The sequence below is a fragment of the Balaenoptera physalus genome (assembly GCF_965194825.1).
Source record: "Balaenoptera physalus genome assembly, chromosome: 19".
Lineage (NCBI taxonomy): Eukaryota > Metazoa > Chordata > Mammalia > Artiodactyla > Balaenopteridae > Balaenoptera > Balaenoptera physalus.
The window spans coordinates 53,805,924-53,824,458 of NC_138900.1; the positions used below are offsets into that span (position 1 = coordinate 53,805,924).

Here is an 18,535-nt window from a genome sequence, read left to right on the forward strand (position 1 = left end):
GCCCACACATTTTCGCATTATCTAGTTTGTGATATTGCTATAGAAATTCCCGTACTTTTAGCTCCCTCCAGCCTGATGCTTCCTCCTTCCATTCTTTCCCGCTGGAATTCTTCTTCCATGGCAGATTAAAATTCCCTGCCATTCCCAAATTGTCGAGCATAGTTCCTTCACCTCTTTGCTTTAACCATAACTCGGCTGTTCCCCCAAAGATACTGCCACCCCTACAGCCAGCTTGAAATTGCTTTTTTTTCACCTAGTCTAGAAATCTAACTTACTGTCCTTTCAGGATTTCTAGTCTCTCAGAGTCATGCAATAACTATCCTTTAAAATATAGGCTATAACACAACATTTTAAATCAACTATACTCCAATAAAAATTTTAAAAATAAATAAAATATAGGCTATATTACTTTATACCCTTTCTGTACACTCTCCTTTATTTACTTAGGGCCTTGACATGTGGGAAATTTCAGTATTTCTGTGGATAACCCAACCAACACCTATAAAGGCCTCCTGCCTATCTCGAACTTGAGGAGCTATATATAAATCTTACCCCATTATGGCCACCCATTCCCACAGGCACACCTTGTTCTTTTTTTTTTTTAATAATAAATTTATTTATTTATTTATTTTTGGCTGCATTGGGTCTTTGTTGCTATGCGCAGGCTTTCTCTAGTTATGGCGAGCGGGGGCTACTCTTCATTGCAGTGCGTGGGCTTCTCATTGCAGTGGCTTCTCTTGTTGCGGAGCACAGGCTCTAGGCGCATGGGCTTCAGTAGTGGTGGCTCACGGGCTCTAGAGTGCAAGCTCAGTAGTTGTGGCACACGGGCTTAGTTGCTCCGTGGCATGTGGGATCTTTCCGGACCAGGGATTGAACCCATGTCCCCTGCACTGGCAGGCGGATTCTTAACCACTGCGCCACCAGGGAAGTCCCTACACCTTGTTCTTTTATCATGATCTTGAACTAGACTATTTCAGGAATCTTAAATCCTGATGTATAATTAACTCACTACAATCTTCTTGCCCTCCAACTCAATCACAGTTTACACCTAGACATTATTCAACCGTCTGATCTCTCCACACTTTCCTCCTAAGTCTGTCAACTCCCCTGCATTGTTACTCTTCTCTTTCTTTCCAACATATACCCCATGGTGCAATACATACCCACATTCTTGCCAGCCACTTGAACTTAGCTTCCTTATCTTTGTGTAGCATCTACTGTGGAAAGTCTGTACCTGAGATTAATCTAACCCTGAGCGCTCTCCATTTCTATACCTAAAAAAAAAAAGAAAGAAAAAAGGTAAATTGGTGCTATTGGTGCATGGTGTCCAGCCTCACTGAAAATCCTTTTACAAATACTGCACCAGTGCCGCCTTAGAAGCCTTGAGTTGAAGATGGCAGAGCACATAATGGAAGGAGCCCAAGTACCTGCATTACCGCTTAGAGAAGAGCCATTTACTGAACATGTTGGGCTTTATCTGTGCAAGAAAGAAACTTCAGTTGTGTTTGAGCCATCAAACATTTGGGGATTTGTTATAGCAACTTCCATTGCCTTAACTAATGCAATGAGATACCATTTCAAAATTTTAATTTTCATCAGTAATAAGAGAAAATTTTATTCAGGCGCAGTAATGTAAAATTTAATCCCTCTGTTTTAAAATACATCATCAATGATACAATTAAAAATAGCACATGCTTTGGAGACATTTCTCCAAAAAAGATACTCAGTGGCCAATAAGCTCATGAAAAGATGTTTGACGTTGTTGATCATTAAGGAAATGCAAATCAAATCCACAATGAGATATCACTGCACACCCACTAAGATGGCTATGATAAACAGACAAATGATAAAATAACAAGTGTTGGCAAGGCTATGGAGAATTAGGAACTCTCATATGCAGCTTGTGGGACTGTAAAATGGTACAGCTGCTGTGGAAAACAGTTTGTTGATTCCTCAAAAAGATAAACAAAATTGTTAGCAATTCTACTTCTACGTTTATATCCAAAATAATTGAAAATAGGAGTCCAAACAAAAACTTGTTCATGCATATTCTTGGCAGCACTATTTACAATAGCCATAAGGTGGAAACAACCCAAATGTCCATTAATGGATGAACAGAGAAACAAATTATGATGTATACACAAAATGGGATATTATTTAGCCATAAAAATGGATGAAGTATTGATACTGTTACAGCTTGGATGAACCTTGAAAATATTATACTAAGTTAAAAAAGCCAGACACAAAAGGTCACATATTGTGTGATTCCTTCTGTATGGAATATCCAGAATAGGCAAATCCATAGAGAGAGAAAGCAGATTAGAGGTTGTCAGGGGCTGGTGATAGGAGGCTAGGGAGTGATTACTTAATGGATAGGGGGTCTTCTTCTAGAGCGATGAAAAAGTTTTGAAACTAAAGAGAGGTGGTTGTACAACATCATGAATACACTAAATTCCACTGAAATATACAGTTTAAAATGGTTCATTGTATGTTATGTGAATTTCACCTCAGAAAAGAAAACAACCATGAAACTAAAAAGGAAAAAAAAAAAGTTAAGCCCCCTGTATTCCTCGTGACCAGAGATGACCACTGTTACCATTTTGTTGTGCTGAATTTCCTTCCAGACTTTTTTTTAATGTGTACTAAACATACTGATTTGTAAAACATGTTATTTTATTTAATAGACCATCCATCTTCAAGATTTAAAACATAGCACACAATGGTGATGGAAATTGTCTGTATCTTGACTGTATCAGTGTTAATATCCTGGTTGCGATATTGTATTATATGTCTGCAAAATGTTATCTTTGGGGGTGGGAGCACTAAAATCAGTTTCATTAGAAAATATAAAATATGAAACATATTGGAAAACAACATTTTTCCATATTTTAAAATTTAATTTTTTGAATAGGTGATATAGTCACAAGGTTCAGAAAATTTTAAATAAACAGAGTCATAATAAGTTTCGTCCTTATTTATCATCTCTGCAATCCACCCTGCCTTATCCCCTATGGGGTCACTGTTTTTAGTGTCCCGTGTATCCTTCCACACTTTCTCTAGGCGTATACAAGTAAATTGGAATACAGATTTATATTCCCCATTAATACGAAAAATAGCATAAAATCACAATTTTGTACTTTTCTTTTTTCTTTCACAATGTATGTATATTGAGGAATATTGGGGAGCTTTCCATATATGAACACAGAGAAATACCTCTCTGTCTCTCTGTCTCTCTCTTTCCACCTCCCTCTCTCTCTCTTTCTCTCTCTCTCTCTCCTGCTACATAGTATTCCAACGTATGGTTATACCATAATTTTTGCCCCCAAATTTTGTCTATCACTAAGGCATTGGTTAATCAATTAATTAATTGCTTAATAAATAAATTATGGTATAGTTTGAAGGACACTGGGAGAGAAGCCCGGGGGCAGGACACCTTCCCCCAGGAAGCAGTGGCAGAAGACATGGAGGCTGCCAGCAGAGGCTTGCCTAGAGGGTGAGTAGTAGAGCCCACCAGGTAGAGAAACGCATGAGCCATCCTCCAAAAGTAGTGAAGGTGACCCCACTGCTGGCAGGAACACATTGCTTCTAGAAGCAGAGAGTGACAATGAGGTTCTCTCCCAGCCCACACTTCTCGCTCAGGCTCGTGACTCAGCCCCCCTACTGCTCCCTTCCAGTATTTCTGCATCAAAGCCTTCCCTTTAAGAATCAGAGGTTCCCACTGACTAAATCCTCCCTTTCTGAGGCCACCTTATCCATGCTTCAGTAGCCATAAGTTGATGACTCCCAAATGTACATCTCTAGTCTAGACTTGTCTTTTGAACTTCAGAGTTGCACATCCAGCTGCCTTCTTGCATCTCCACTTGGAGGTCTCAAAAACACCACCAATTCTTCATTTCCAAGATATCACTCACGTTACATCTTCCCATATCTGGCCTTCTTCCAGTGTTCCTTCTCGCAGAGAATGGCGTCTCCATCCAACTGCACAAGCTACAAACCTAAGACATCTTCAGTACCTCCTTTTCCTGCATTTCCCCATATCCGGTCTGCCCAGATATCCTCTGGATGTGGCCCCTTCCATCTCCACTGCTCATTCTAATACAAGTAACCACAGGTTACCACAATCTCTTTTAACTGGTACGTTGCAGCCAAAGTGTTTCTTTTTTTTTTTTTTTTAACTTGAAATCTTATGTTGTCACTTGCTTAAACCCTTTAATAACTTTCCATTGCTTTTAAAATTGAACAGAATTCCTAGCATGGCCTTTAAGGTCCTACATGGTCAGACCCTGCCTACTTTCCTCCATTCTTACCTTGCACCACACAGCTGCCGGCTCTTGGGGCTTTCCTACTGCAAGGTCATGCTCCCTCCTGCCATAGGCCTTTTGCTCACACTTTTCCTTCTGTCTGTATCATTAACTTCTATTCAGTCTTTAAAGCACAACTCATAGAAGTCTTCTGCTGACCCTCTGCTTTGGTCAGCTTCCTTTTCTTCATTGCTCTGATCTCCTTTTGTTATATATATATATATATATATATTCCTTTGAGTGTTTCCAACATTTGATCAACATCTGTCTCCTCCACTAGGCTGTAAGCAACCTGAGTCTAGGGACTGCCTGTTTTTGCTTATCATTGTCACACAGAAATTAAATTTTGAATAAATGAATGACTGCTCGTGGCATAACAATGCACGGTGCCTCTTTACAACCCTTACCATCTCCTTGGAGACACAGCCCTATCTCTTGCTTCCTGGGGGTGCTGCAGAGGAAGAAGCATCCACCAGCCAGGAGCTTGTGCTTTGGAGTCAGGGAGATCTGGGCCTGTTTTGGCGCTGCCATTTACCAGCTGCGGATTCTTGAGCAAGTCCCTTTATCTCTCTGAGCTTAAGTTTCCCAGTCTTTAAAAGAGGGTTACCACTTACCTCATAAGGTTGTTGTTGTTGTTTTAGTCACACCCAGTACATTTAATATATATATATTTTAAAGAATCATCTTGGGGACTTCCGTGGTGGTTCAGTGGTTAAGACTCCGTGCTCCCAATGCAGGGGCCCGGGTTCAATCCCTGGTCGGGGAACTAAGATCCCACATGCCACAACTAAGCCCGCACGCCACAACCAGAGAAGCCCACGCACCGCAACGAAGAGCCCACACGCCGCCACAACAAAGACCCATTGCAGCCAAAATAAATAAATAAATAAATAAATTTATTTATTTTTAAAAAACGTCATTGTGGGGACAATTAGAAACTTGGAAAATGGACAGTGTATTAGATGATTCTTTTTTTTTTTTTTGCCCACACTGCATGCATGCCAGATCTTAGTTCCTTGACCAGGGATCGAACCTGTGCCCCCTGCATTGGAAGCACGGAGTCTTAACCGCTGGACCGCCAGGGAAGTCCCCACAATGACTTTTTTTAGTGTTTCTTTTTTGAATCTAGGATCCAATCAAAGTTCACCCTTTGCGTTTAGATGTCATACGTCTTTAGTCTCCTTTAATTTAAAGCACTTCACCTTACTTTTTAAATCTTTTGTCTGTCATGATATTAACACTTTTGAAGAGTCCAGGCCCATTGTCTGGTAGAATGTCCTCTGTTCAGCGTTTGCTGCCTCCTTTTTAGATTCAGGTGAGACATTTTTGGTGAGAGGACCACATCAACGAGGATGTGTACTTCCCCATACACTCAACCGGGGGCATACAGTATCAATTTGTCCCAGGATTGGTGATGCTAAATTCAATCACTTGGTTAAGGTGGTGTTACCTAACAGAGCTGTGATGGGGGATTAAATGAAGGAATGTACCCAAGGGGTCTGGTCCATAAACCTTAGTTCTTCCCCGTTCCCCTTCAGCCTTCACTTTGGGGCAGATACACGACATTCCTTTTTTTTTTTTTAAGATTTTTTGATGTGGACCATTTTTAAAGTCTTTATTGAATTTGTTACAGTAATGCTTCTAGGGGCTTCCCTGGTGGCTCAGTGATTAAGAATCCGCCTACCAATGCAGGGGACATGGGTTCGAGCCCTGGTCCTGGGAAGATCCCACATGCTGCAGAGCAACTAAGCCCATGCGCCACAACTACTGAGCCTGTGCTCTAGAGCCCACGAGCCACAACTACTGAGCCCATGAGCCACAACTACTGGAGCCTGCGTGCCTAGAGCCCGTCGTCTGCAGCAAGAGAAGCCACCACAGTGAGAAGCCCACGTACTGCAATGAAGAGTAACCCCTGCTTGCCACAATTAGAGAAAGCCCTCGTGCAGCAACGAAGACCCAACACAGCCAAATAAATAAATAAATAATAAATAAATAAATAAATTCTTAAAGAAAAATAATGCTTCTGTTTTAGGTTTTAGGTTTAGGTTTTAGTTTCTTGGCTCTGAGGCATGTGGGATCTTAGCTCCCTGACCAGGGATCAAACCCACACCCCCTGCATTGGAAGGTGAAGGCTTAACCACTGGACTGCCAGGGAAGTCCCAAGATACACAACATTCTTGACTACACTTTCTCACCACAAGTGCCTCTTGGTGGGACTGGTAGTTATCACTAATTTGAGACTACTTTTTTTAAAAATTAATTTTATTTATTTGGTTGTGCTGGGTCTTAGTTACAACACCTGGGCTCCTTAGTTGTGGCATGCGAACTCTTAGTTGCAGCGTGCATGTGGGACCTAGTTCCCTGACCAGGAATCAAACCTGGGCCCCCTGCATTGGGAGTGCAGAGTCTTACCCACTGTGCCACCAGGGAAGTTCCAAACTTGAGACTACTTTTTAAAAAAATATTTTAGTATGAAACTTTCAGGGGACTTCCCTGGTGGTCCATTGGTTAAGACTCTGCACTCTCAATGCAGAGGGCAAGGGTTCGATCCCTGGTCGGGGAACTAAGCTCCCTCATGCCACATGGCGTGGCCGAAAAAAAAAAAGATAAGTGTGAATAAATATAATTTTAAAAAATTTTTATTATGAAACTTTCAAATATACACAAAAGTAGAGAGGGTAGTTTAATGACTCTCAATGTATTTATCACCCAGTTCAAAAAAATTATCACCATTTTACCAGTAAGCTTTGTAATTACTTTTGAGTTTTATCCTTTGAGCCTCTTCTTTTCTCTCCCTAATACACAGGTCTTTGAATTCTGCAGGGGACATTTGGGAAAACTTTCCACCTATGAATTTTCCTTGTTCCATTGGTCCAGCTTGCAGGTAAGTGCTAATGATAAATGCATGCTGTTGGAGATAGTAGGCACTGGTTCAGCATGTCCAGAAATGCTGCGGCACTTCTCAGACTGCACACCAGTTACCTGGGGGTCATATGAAATTACAAATTCTGACTACATAGCTCTGGAATGGGGTCTGAAATTCTGCATTTCCAAACAGACTTCTAGGTAATGCCAGTGGTGCTGGTCTGAGAAAGTGCTTTGAACAGGGAAGTGTTCTTAGAGGGTAAAATCTTGATATTTTGGATACAGACGATAAGAAACATCTGATAAGAAAGAAAGAAGCTAAGTAATGCCTGAGGTTCCTTCCAGCACTTAAATTCTTTGAGTCTTTGTTCCTAACCTCTAGCAATTGCAGAAGTAACTAAGCACAATGACTCCACTCCTACTTCTAGGAAGAAGCAAGCTTGAATTAAAGACTTGAAACCCCTGCATAAAATTGCAGTAGGTTTGTTCCAGTTCCTCCTATATAATCAACAATCCTAGGGTCGAGTTCGAGGCAATGGAAGCACTGCCCAGACTGTCACACAGATTTTTCCTTACCTTTTAAAATATTTGTTTCTGTAGGCAGGCAGATGTATAATTAAAGCAAAGATGAACCAGTCTGTGGAGGTGTGGCCCAAGAATTTTTAATTCTCTAAGCACCCAGGTGACAGTTCATTATAGTCCTGAGAAATGAGAGGAGTGGTTAGAAAGTTTCAAAATATTTGCTCATGCTTTCACCTTAGATTATCATGTTGGTGTGGAATTTGGTCAATCAGCCACCACATATTAAGCATCTACTATGTGGACAAACAAGACAGAAACATCCTAGTGGTAGAGGAGACAGAAAATAAACATGCAAACAACTAAGAAAATTTCAGATACTGAGACATGTTCTAAAGAATTGAAACAGACCCTGCTTTTCCTTGTTTCAGGCTTTACCTCCTTTTTTTTTCTTTCTCCTTTCCTTTCCTTTTTTTCCCCTTTCTGTCAGTCCTTCCCATGAACTTAATTAGCATTAGATGATTGAGAAGGCTTACAAAGATAGCTCTCAAAAGAACCCTTTCAACTGCTACCAAAATAACACTACACCAGCAATTACAAGAAAGAGGCATGAATACCCCAATATATCCCACCCTTTTAAACTGCAGTGTTTTGCAGCAGTTACAGATAAAGAAAATTGCAGCCTGGGACAATACCATAACCATATACCCCTTTCTTCTCTTGCCTTATAAAAACTCCAGTTCTGCTTCAGCTCGGGGAGTTAGCTAATTTTGAGGTGCTACCTGACACGCATCAGCTGAATATCTGAATTACTTTATTTTTTGTTCCTTGACAGAATATAAAATAGACCATTTTAAGGGGGAGAGACTGCTTTAGTTGGGATGGTCAGGGAAAATGTCTCTGAGGAGGATTCATTTGAATCGAGACTAAATAATAATAAGGTCAGCTTGAGATAATTTGGGGTAGAATGTTCTAAGCAGGAACCACACATACAAAGTCCAGGAAATTTGGTAGAAAGTGGAGAACATGGATGCAGGTGAGTGAATGAGGAGAGAAGGGCCACGTGGGTTGGAAACCCCTGGAGGTTTCTGTTTTGTTTGTTTTAACAGCTTTATTAAGACATAATTCAGAGAATTCCCTGGCGGTCCAGTGGTTGGGACTCCGCACTTTCACTGCCAAGGGCCCAGGTTCAATCCCTGGTCAGGGAACTAGGATCCCGCAAGCTGCACGGCGAAAAAAGACATAATTCATATACGATTCACCCATTTAAAGTGTACAATTCAACGGTTTTTAATATGTTCACAGAATTGTGAAACCATCACCACCATCGAGTTTAGAACATTTTCATCACCCCCAAAAGAATTCCCATAGCCATTAATATTCACTTTCTACCTTCACACCCTGCCCTCACCCCCAGCCCTAGGCAACTACTAATATATTTTCTGTCTGTATGAATATGCCTATTCTGGCCATTTCATGTAAATGGAATAATACAATATATAGTCTTCTGTGACTGACTTTTTTCACTTAGCATAATGTTTGCAAGGTTTATCCATGTTGTAGCGTGTATCAGTACTTCATTCCTTTTTACGCAGAATAGTATTACACTGTATAAATATGCTACTTGTGTTTATCCATTCATCAGTTGATGAACATTTGGGTTGTTTCCACTTTTTGGCTATTATGAATAATGTTGCTATGAACATTCACATACAAGATTTTGTATACAAGTGTGGGTAAATGGTTGTATTTCTCTTGGGCACATAACTAGGAGTGAGATTCCTATATGGTGACTCTATGTTTAACCTTTTGAGGAACTGCCGAACATTTATTATCTTTTTATTTCAGCAATCTTAGTGGGTATCTCATTGTGTTTTTTTTTTTTTAAATAATTTTTATTGTGCATTTGTACTTTTTTTTTTTTTTTTATGGCTGTGTTGGGTCTTCGTTTCTGTGCGAGGGCTTTCTCTAGTTGCGGCGAGCGGGGGCCACTCTTCATCGCAATGCATGGGCCTCTCACTATCGCGGCCTCTCTTGTTGTGGAGCACAGGCTCCAGACGCGCAGGCTCAGTAGTTGTGGCTCACGGGCCCAGTAGCTCCGCGGCATGTGGGATCTTCCCAGACCAGGGCTCGAACCCGTGTCCCCTGCATTGGCAGGCAGACTCTCAACCACTGCGCCACCAGGGAAGCCCGTGTTTTTTTATTTACTGTTTTTTTTACAGTTTTATTAAGATATAATTGACATACAGCACTGTATAATTTTTATTTATTTAAATTGAAGTATAGTTGATTTACAGTGTTGTGTTAGTTTCACATGTACAGCAAAGTGATTCAGTTACACATATATACATTTAAATTAGGTTATTTATCTTTTTATTGTTGAAGTGTAACAGTTCTTCATATATTCCAGATACAAGTTCCTTATCAGATATATGATTTGCACATATTTTCTCCCATTCTGCAGGTTGTCTTTTCAGTTTCTTGATGGTGTCCTTTGAAACACAAAAGTTTTTAATTTTAATTAAGTTCGACATCTCTTTTTTCTTTAGTTGCATGTGCTTTCAATGGCATACCCTAGAAACCACTGCCTAACCAAGAGTCATGAAGACTTACTTCTATGTTTTCTTCTCAGAGTTTTATAGTCTTAGCTCTTACATAAGAGGCCTATGATAATAGATCATAGTTAATTTTTGTATATGGTGTGAGGTAGAGGTCCAACTGCATTCTTTTACATATGGATATCAAATTGTCCTAGCACCATTTGTTGAAAAAACTATTCTTTCCTTGGACTTCCCTGGTGGCACAGTGATTCAGAATCCGCCTGCCAGTGCAGGGGACGTGGGTTCGAGCCCTGGTCCAGGAAGATCCCACATGCCACAGAGCAACTAAGCCCATGCACCACAACTACTGAGCCTGCGCTCTAGAGCCCGCAAGCCACAACTACTGAAGTCCGCCTAGAGCCCGTGCCCTGCAACAAGAGAAGCCCCCGCAGTGAGAAGCACACGCACCACAACGAAGAGTAGCCCCCTCTCGCCACAGCTAGAGAAAGCCCACGCACAGCATCGAAGACCCAACGCAGCCAAAAATAAATAAATATAAATAAATTTATTAAAAAACAAAAACACTATTCTTTCCTCATTGAGTCGTCTTGGCACCCTTTCAAAGATCATTTGACCATTTGTGCGTAGACTGATTGATCTATTCCATTGATCTATTTGTCTTCATACTACTACATTGTCTTTTTTTTTTTTTTATAAATTTATTTATTTATTTTTCGGCTGTGTTGGGTCTTCGATGCTGTGCGCGGGCTTTCTCTAGTTGCGGTGAGCGGGGGCTACTCTTTGTTGCGGTGCGTGTGCTTCTCACTGCGGTGGCTTCTCTTTGTTGCGGAGCACAGGCTCTAGGCACACGGGCTGCAGTAGTTGTGGCTTATGGGCTCTAGAGCACAGGCTCAGTAGTTGTGGTGCACGGGCTTATTTGCTCTGTGGCACGTGAGATCTTTCTGGATCAGGGCTCGAACCCGTGTCCCCTGCATTGGCAGGCGGATTCTTAACCACTGCGCCACCAGGGAAGTCCCTACATTGTCTTAATTTCTGTAGCTCTGTAGTAAATTTTGAAATCAGAACTTTGTTTTTTCCCACAGTATTTTAGTATCAGCTTGTCAGTTTCTGCAAAAAAAACCACCTGGGATTTTGATAGGGATTACATTGAATCTGTAGATCAGCTTGGGGAGTATTACCCTTTTAACAGTATTAAGTCTTCTGATCTATGAACATAGGATATTTTTCCATTCATTTAGATCTTTTTATTTCTTTCAACAGTTTTTTATACTTTTCAATATACAGGTTTTACACTTCTTTTGTTAAATTTATTACTAAGTACTTTATTTTTGATGCTATTGTAAATTAAATTGTTTTTTGAATTTCATTTTTGGATTGTTTGCTAGTATGTAGAAGTAGAATTGGTGTTTGTTTATTCATCTTGTATCCTGCAACCTTGCTAAACTCCTTTATTAGTTCTAATATTTTTTTAGTGGATTCCTTAGGATCTTCTATATATAAGATAATGTTATCTGCAAATAAAGATCATTTTACTTCTTCCTTTTCAATCTGGATGCCATTTCTTTCTTGCTCAATTGCCCTGGATAGAATCTCCAATATATTATTGAATAAAAGGGTGAGAATGGACATCCTTGTCTTGGTCCTGGTCTTGTGGGGGAAAGTATTCATTTCTTCACCATTATGATATTAGCTGTGGGTTTTTTATAGATGTTCTTTGTTTCAGTTTAAGGAAGTTCCCTTCTATTCTTAGGTTACTGAGTATTGTTAATCATGAAATGTTTTTGGATTTTCGTCAAATGCTTTTTTTTTTTCTTGCACCTATTGAGATGATGAAATGGTTTTTGTCCTTTATTCTATTAATGTGGTGCATTAAATTAATTGATTTTCCAATGTAAAATCAACCTTGCATTCCTAGGATAATTCCCACTTGGTTATGGTGTATAATTCTCTTTATATACTACTGCATTCAGTTGACTAGTATTTGTTGAGGCTTTTGTGTCCATATTCATAAGAGATAATGGTATGTAGGGTTTTTTGGTAACATGTCTTTCTGGTTTTTGTATCAGAGTAACACTGGCTTCATAGAACGAATTGAGAAGTGTTTCCTCCTCTCCTATATTTTGGAAGAGTTTGAGAGGATTCATATTAATTCTTTAAGTGTTTCGTGAAATTCACCAGTAAAGTCATCTGGGCTTGGGAGTTTCTTTGGGGGAAGTTTTAAATTACTAATCCAATCTCTTTACTTGTTATAGGCCTTTCCAGACTTTCTGTTTCTTCTTTAGTTGATTCTGGTAGTTTGTGTCTTCCTAGGACTTTGTCCATTTCGTTTGTTATATAATTCGTTGGCATATGTTTCTTCATGGTATTCTCTTATAATTCTTTTTTTTCCTGTAAGGTCAGTAGTAATGTCCCCTCTTTCATTTCTGATTTTAGTCTTCTCTCTTCTTGGTCAGTCTAGCTAAAAGTTTGTCAATTTTGTTGATCTTTTCAAAGAATGAAATTAGGTTTTATTTTTTTCCCCTCCCGTTCTCTATTTCGATAATTTCCACTCTAATTTTTATTGTTTTCTTCTTTCTGCTTGCTCTGGGTTTTGTTTGCTTTTTCCCCCCCTGTTACTTAAGGTGGAAATTTAGTTTATTGATTTGAGATCTTTCTTTCTTTTTTTTTTTTTTAACGTTGGCATTTATAGCTAAAAATTTCCCTCTGAACACTGTTTTAGCTCCATCCTATAAGTTTTGGTATTTTGTGTCTTCATTTTTATTTGGTTTTTTTTTTAAAACATTTTCTAACTCCCTTATTGATATTCTCTGTTGGATGAGATGTTGTCAACATACCTTCCTTTCATTCCTTATAAATATGGTGTCCTTTAGTTCTTTGAACATATTTACAATAGTGACTTTGAAGTTTTTGTTAAGTTCAACATCTAGGCCCCCACCAAAGCAGTTTCTGTTGCCTAATTTTTTTTTTCTTCTTGTCATGGGTCACGCTTTCCTGTTTCTTTGCATGTCTCATAATTTTTTTGTTGAAAATGGAACATTGCTACAATAATATATTGTAGCAACTCTGGATATTGATCCCTCTCTCACCTGGGGCTTGTTTTCTTATTTATTGTTTCAGTGACTTGCCTGGACTAGGTCACAGAAATCTATCAATATTTTATCCACAGTGTGTAGTCTCTGATGTTGCTCCTCAAAGAGTGAAGCTTTGACTATGTGCACAGTCTTCTGACCACCAGGGATTATTGTAGTTTTAGCAGTGCTCTCTTTCCCTGGTCTCCCTGTTAAGCTGCTAGGTGATCTGATTCTACTGTAACACTCACAGCCTTTAGCCTCCAGTAATTGCTAGCTGACTGCTCTGTTGTTTTTGGCAAAGTCTGGGGCATAAAATTGTTCCACAGTGTGATCCAGCTAAAGTCAGGCCCCTTTGTGGGGGCAGTCTTTGAGGCTTGCTCTGAGCTCAGAAGGGCCCTTCTTATCTGTCTCTTTCCCTGGTTTACTCTCTTAAACTTCTAGCTGGGCTACTATTTTGTTTGTTGCTGCTAGTTTAATGGAGCTAAAAGCCTCCTCTTAACTGTTTGCCACCAAACTCTCCATTGTTTTTGACAATACCCTTATGCATGAACTTCCCCACATTGTCTTCCTAATAAAGTATGTCCTCTTAGGGAGAGCTACTGAGCTCTCTGTTCTTTTTTTTTTTTTTTAATTAATTAATTTATTTATTTATTTATTTTTGGCTGCGCTGGGCCTTCGTTGCTGCGCATGGGCTTTCTCTAGTTGTGGCGAGCAGGGGCTACTCTTTGTTGTGGTGCGCAGGCTTCTCATTGCAGTGGCTTCTCTTGTTGTGGAGCACGGGCTCTAGGCATGCGGGCTCAGTAGTTGTGGCTCGCGGGCTCTAGAGTGCAGGCTCAGTCGTTGTGGGGCACGGGCTTAGTTGCTCCGTGGCATGTGGAATCTTCCTGGACCAGGGATTGAACCCATGTCCCCTGCATTGGCAGGCGGATTCTTAACCACTGTGCCACCAGAGAAGTGTCTGAGCTCTCTGTTCTTATGGCCTCCTTCTCCCCCACCCTCCAACAGAATGCCTGTACTACTGCATTAGAGTAGGGCAGGGGAAGGGACTGTGGTCCACTTCTTCTGAAGTGATAAACCTGTGTTGCTCCACGAGTGGGGCATTGGATGTGGATGGCAGCCCCTAGTCTTTTGGGCTTGCCCTCCTGGCATGGAATCTATGAGTGAGCTGGGGTGGGGGCAATTGGGACCCAATATTCTCAGCTTTCTGTGCCTAGGTAAAGCTTCCACCCTATGAGTGGGACCTGGGATTTGGAAGGGAGTCCCAGTCCAGGCCCCTGCCAGAAAGAGGGATGATATGCTGGCCACTTGCCCTTCCTTGGGTGAAACCATAGTCCTAAACTAGGAGCTCAAGGGAAAGGGAGTCCTATTTTCTTTGACCTCCCTGCTTGAAGTAGAACTTATGTCACAGTAAGCTGGGAGGAGATAGAATCAGACAGTGGCTCAAATACCATAGACTCTTACTGTTCTTATCAAGATTTACTAAACTTTCTTGAATAAATGTTTCTCCATTTTCTGTATACTCTTGGGACAATATCCAGAGATTTTAAATGGTTGGTTTAAAAAAAAATAATTTTCACTAGTTAAATGTTTCAGTGGGGAGATGAGCTTCTCACGCTGCCATTCCAGAAGTGTGGTCACCTTAGGGGTTTTATTTCCCCATCTCTTTTTAGTATGAAAAATTCTAAACAGCAAAGTTGGAAGAATTTCACAGTGAATACCCATATTCTCCTTACTAAGATTCTACCATTAACATTTTGTTATAATTGTTGTATCATATCTGTCCATTTATCTATCATTCACTCTGATGTATTTTTGGATGCAATGCAAAGTAAGTTGCAGACATCAGTAACTTCTAAATTCTCCCGCATGTGTATCATTAACTAGAATTCAATATTTGTTTGCAGTTTTTTTTTTCTTTTGAGGTAAATTTTGCATACAATGAAGTACATAAATCTTAGGTGTACAGTCATTGAGTTTTGATAGATTCATGCACCTGTGCAACCCAAGCTCCTGTCAGGATATGAAACATTTCTATCACCCAACAAAGTTCCCCATATCTCTTCCCCGTCAGTCACCATCACCTCCCCGCCCCCAGAGGCAACCACTGTTATGATTTTTTTCTACCGTATATTAGTTTTTTCCTGGTCTACAGCTGTACATATTAAGAAATCATATAGTATGAACTCTTTCATGTAGAACTTCTTTCACTTAGCCTAATGCTTTTGAGAGGCAGCCATGTTGCATGTATCAACTATTCAATATTATTACTGAATAGTATTGCATGATATGAATTTACCAACTTATTTATCCATTCTCCTTTTTACAGTCACCTGGGCTATAATTTACTGGAGGACTTTAGGCAGAGAATTGGCATCTAATTTACCCTTTAGATAGGTCATTCTGGTTAGTAAATGGGAGGTGAGCTATGAGGGCAGGGCAAGAAGAGGCCTGTTAGGAGGTTCTTGCAGCAGTTCAGGTGAAATTTGAGGTTGGTTTGGATGAACATTGTAGCAGTGCAGATGGTGAGTGGAGATGGTCTGATTCAGGGTACATTTTGGAAGTCAAGCTAACAGGATTTGCTGATGGACAGGATTGTGGAAAGTGAAAGAAAAGAAAGAATCAAAGGTGACCTATTCCCCCAAGACATTCCTTAAACAAAATGTTGCCATTATGAGGGTGGAGAGGCAATAAAAAAACAAGTCATAAACTTTCTGCTTGGAGATTTGCCTAAAAAACAGTTGGAGGGCAATCACTAAGCAAGTATTTGCCAACTGCTTCCAGATAGCAGTTGGTTGGTTCATACACCCTGTGAACACATGCAGCTCTTTAGACAACCAGCATAATTGGCAGCTTCTCTTGCTATGATAATATGTATCACTATTAGAAATACAGTTCAACTTAATTTTTGAATCTCTGCTTTATCCACCCTCCCACCTGCCACCCCACTTGACCAGCACTTCAGAGCTGTTGGCTTTAAGATTCAACTTCCCTTATTTCACTCAGACAGGAAACTCTTAAATGTTGGTTATTTCTTATCTGAATCTTTAAATATGTCACTGTGTTTCTGTGATTGGCCTTTTAAAAAGTATTACATAAAGACTGATCCCTTTACATAAAATGAGGCTGAGATCAAGCTTTCATTTATTAAACAAATATTTATTGTGTGCCTACTAGATGCTAGGAACTGTGCTAGGCATTGGTTATACCATAGTGAATAAGATAGACTCTGCCCTCAAAGAGCTCGAAGAACACATAAATTGGGCAGTTTTATTACAATGTGATAAATGCTATAATAGAAAGCATGTAAAAGTGGCATTCAACAGAGGCTTAAGGATCAAGCCAGAAAAAACTTCCAGAGGATATGTTTTAGTTGAGAACTGAGGGATCAAAAAAATGAGCCAGAGAAGTTGAAGGTGGGACAGAACAGGGTATTCCAGGTGGGAGAAGCAGCATGATCTAAGATCCAGATGTGGTACATTGGTAGAACTTCACATTTGAGATGGGGGAAGTAGAGTCTAAGAGGGAGTTCTTAGAGAAGGATGCAAGGGACAGATCTTGAAAGGCTTTCTAAACCTGAAAGTTCTTATGGAGAGGGGGAAAGGGTTGCAGGTGAGTGTTGAAGTGATCATAAATTGATGGAGGTGATTATAACTGCCTGTGAACTAAGCTGCCCTCATGTGATTTTCTCCATTCAGAATTTGCCTGCTTGGGCTTGGGAGAAGGCAAGGAGAAGCCAGAGTGTTGGGAACGTCCAGGGTTATGAGTGCTGAAGACAATTCAGCATTTCTCCAACTGCTCTTTCTCAAAACATTCTACTGACAGATGTTAACAGGATGAAAATGTCCTTGGTCAAAGAAGTTTGGGAGAACTGCTATATACTCTAATCCCTTCTTAATATGCACATAAACATATTTGAAGTTCTGAGGGTCTCACATTTGAAAACCCAGTTAAATTTAGTGTAGTCAACTTTTTTAAGTTTATTTGCATCTAGAATGGCCTGTGTGTGTGTGTGTGTGTGTGTGTGTGTGTGTGTGTGTGTGTGTGTTGCATCTGCTAAGGTCTCATAGTTTGGTTTATGATGGATCAGATAATCATTCACCTTACCACTACATAAAATAATAGGAGCCTTTATTTCTTTTCATTCAACGTGTTTAAATTATCTGCAGTTAGCCATTTAAGTCCACATTGATTTAGGGTAGAGCAATGGCTAACTTTTTCTGAAACGTACCTCATTCTTTATGAACCTATTTTATGTTCCTATTCCATTTGTTATCAACTCTTGTCATAAACTTAAAAAACAAACAAACCATAAACTAGCTTCCTTATTGTTCATCCAGAATCATAAGAAGCCAAAGTGAAAATTGGCAAGGAAAGCTGGACCATGCCATATGGTTAGGATTAGGGCTGGCAGGGAGGATAGCAGTCAAGAGTTACTTGTATTATTATTTTACTACTAATAATAACCAGCATTTTCATGGTCTTTACAGTTTACAGATTACACTTATATGTGTTATTGTACATAATCACATTCAATTATTGATGAGCAAGGTACAGCTATCATTGGTGAGAGCAAGGAACATAATTTGGGGAGATGACAAATGAAAAGACATGTTGAGGAAAAAAAGATAGGAGCTGGGTGGGAAAGGAGTTTAAAAAATACTGGGGACAGTAGTCTAAAGCATGCATTCCCAATGGAGGTGAAAATTACCAAGGGGGTGAAAAGCAGTTTTGGGGAGACCAAAAAAAAAGAGTAGATATTATGGTGGTTTGTGACCCTCCAAAGGGCCACCATACAAAAACAGACATGCAGTGTATTTGTGGTATTAACATTTCATGGCAGAGGTGCAATTAGGGAAAAAATGTCTAAAAAGGCTTGTTGAGGGTGAGGGGGTGATAATAAAAAAAAGGTTGAGGAACTGTGATGTAAACTCTGTGGTGCCCATGGAACTTTTTGACGTTTGTCAATGATTCTTCTGTTCTCAGACATGTTAGACAACTCATTTGTCTGGCACAGTGTCTGCTCATGGCTTCATTTGTCTGCCCGTCTTCCCCAAGGCCCTAAATGACCATGTTTTGCCCCTTTAAACTCTTCTCTTCAAGCTACAGCTAACTGAATTAGGGTGGGCGCAAGCAAAGACCGGTTAAGGCATAGATTGGCCAGTGAGTGACCGGGAAGCCTGGCCGCACTCACTTCCTCTCATCAGGCTTCTGTGGTGCT

General features: G+C 40.1%; 1 long non-coding RNA gene across 1 annotated transcript in view; it reads left to right on the forward strand.

The window, feature by feature from the left end:
* Positions 1 to 17,003, forward strand: part of LOC309649333 — a 30,245-nt gene extending 13,242 nt beyond the window's left edge. Inside the window, exons 3-5 of the long non-coding RNA XR_014257025.1 lie at positions 5,935 to 6,178; positions 7,108 to 7,185; positions 10,150 to 17,003. This is a non-coding gene — a long non-coding RNA (uncharacterized lncRNA). The remainder of the gene's footprint in view (positions 1 to 5,934; positions 6,179 to 7,107; positions 7,186 to 10,149) is intronic.
* The last annotated feature ends 1,532 nt before the right edge of the window (positions 17,004 to 18,535 follow it).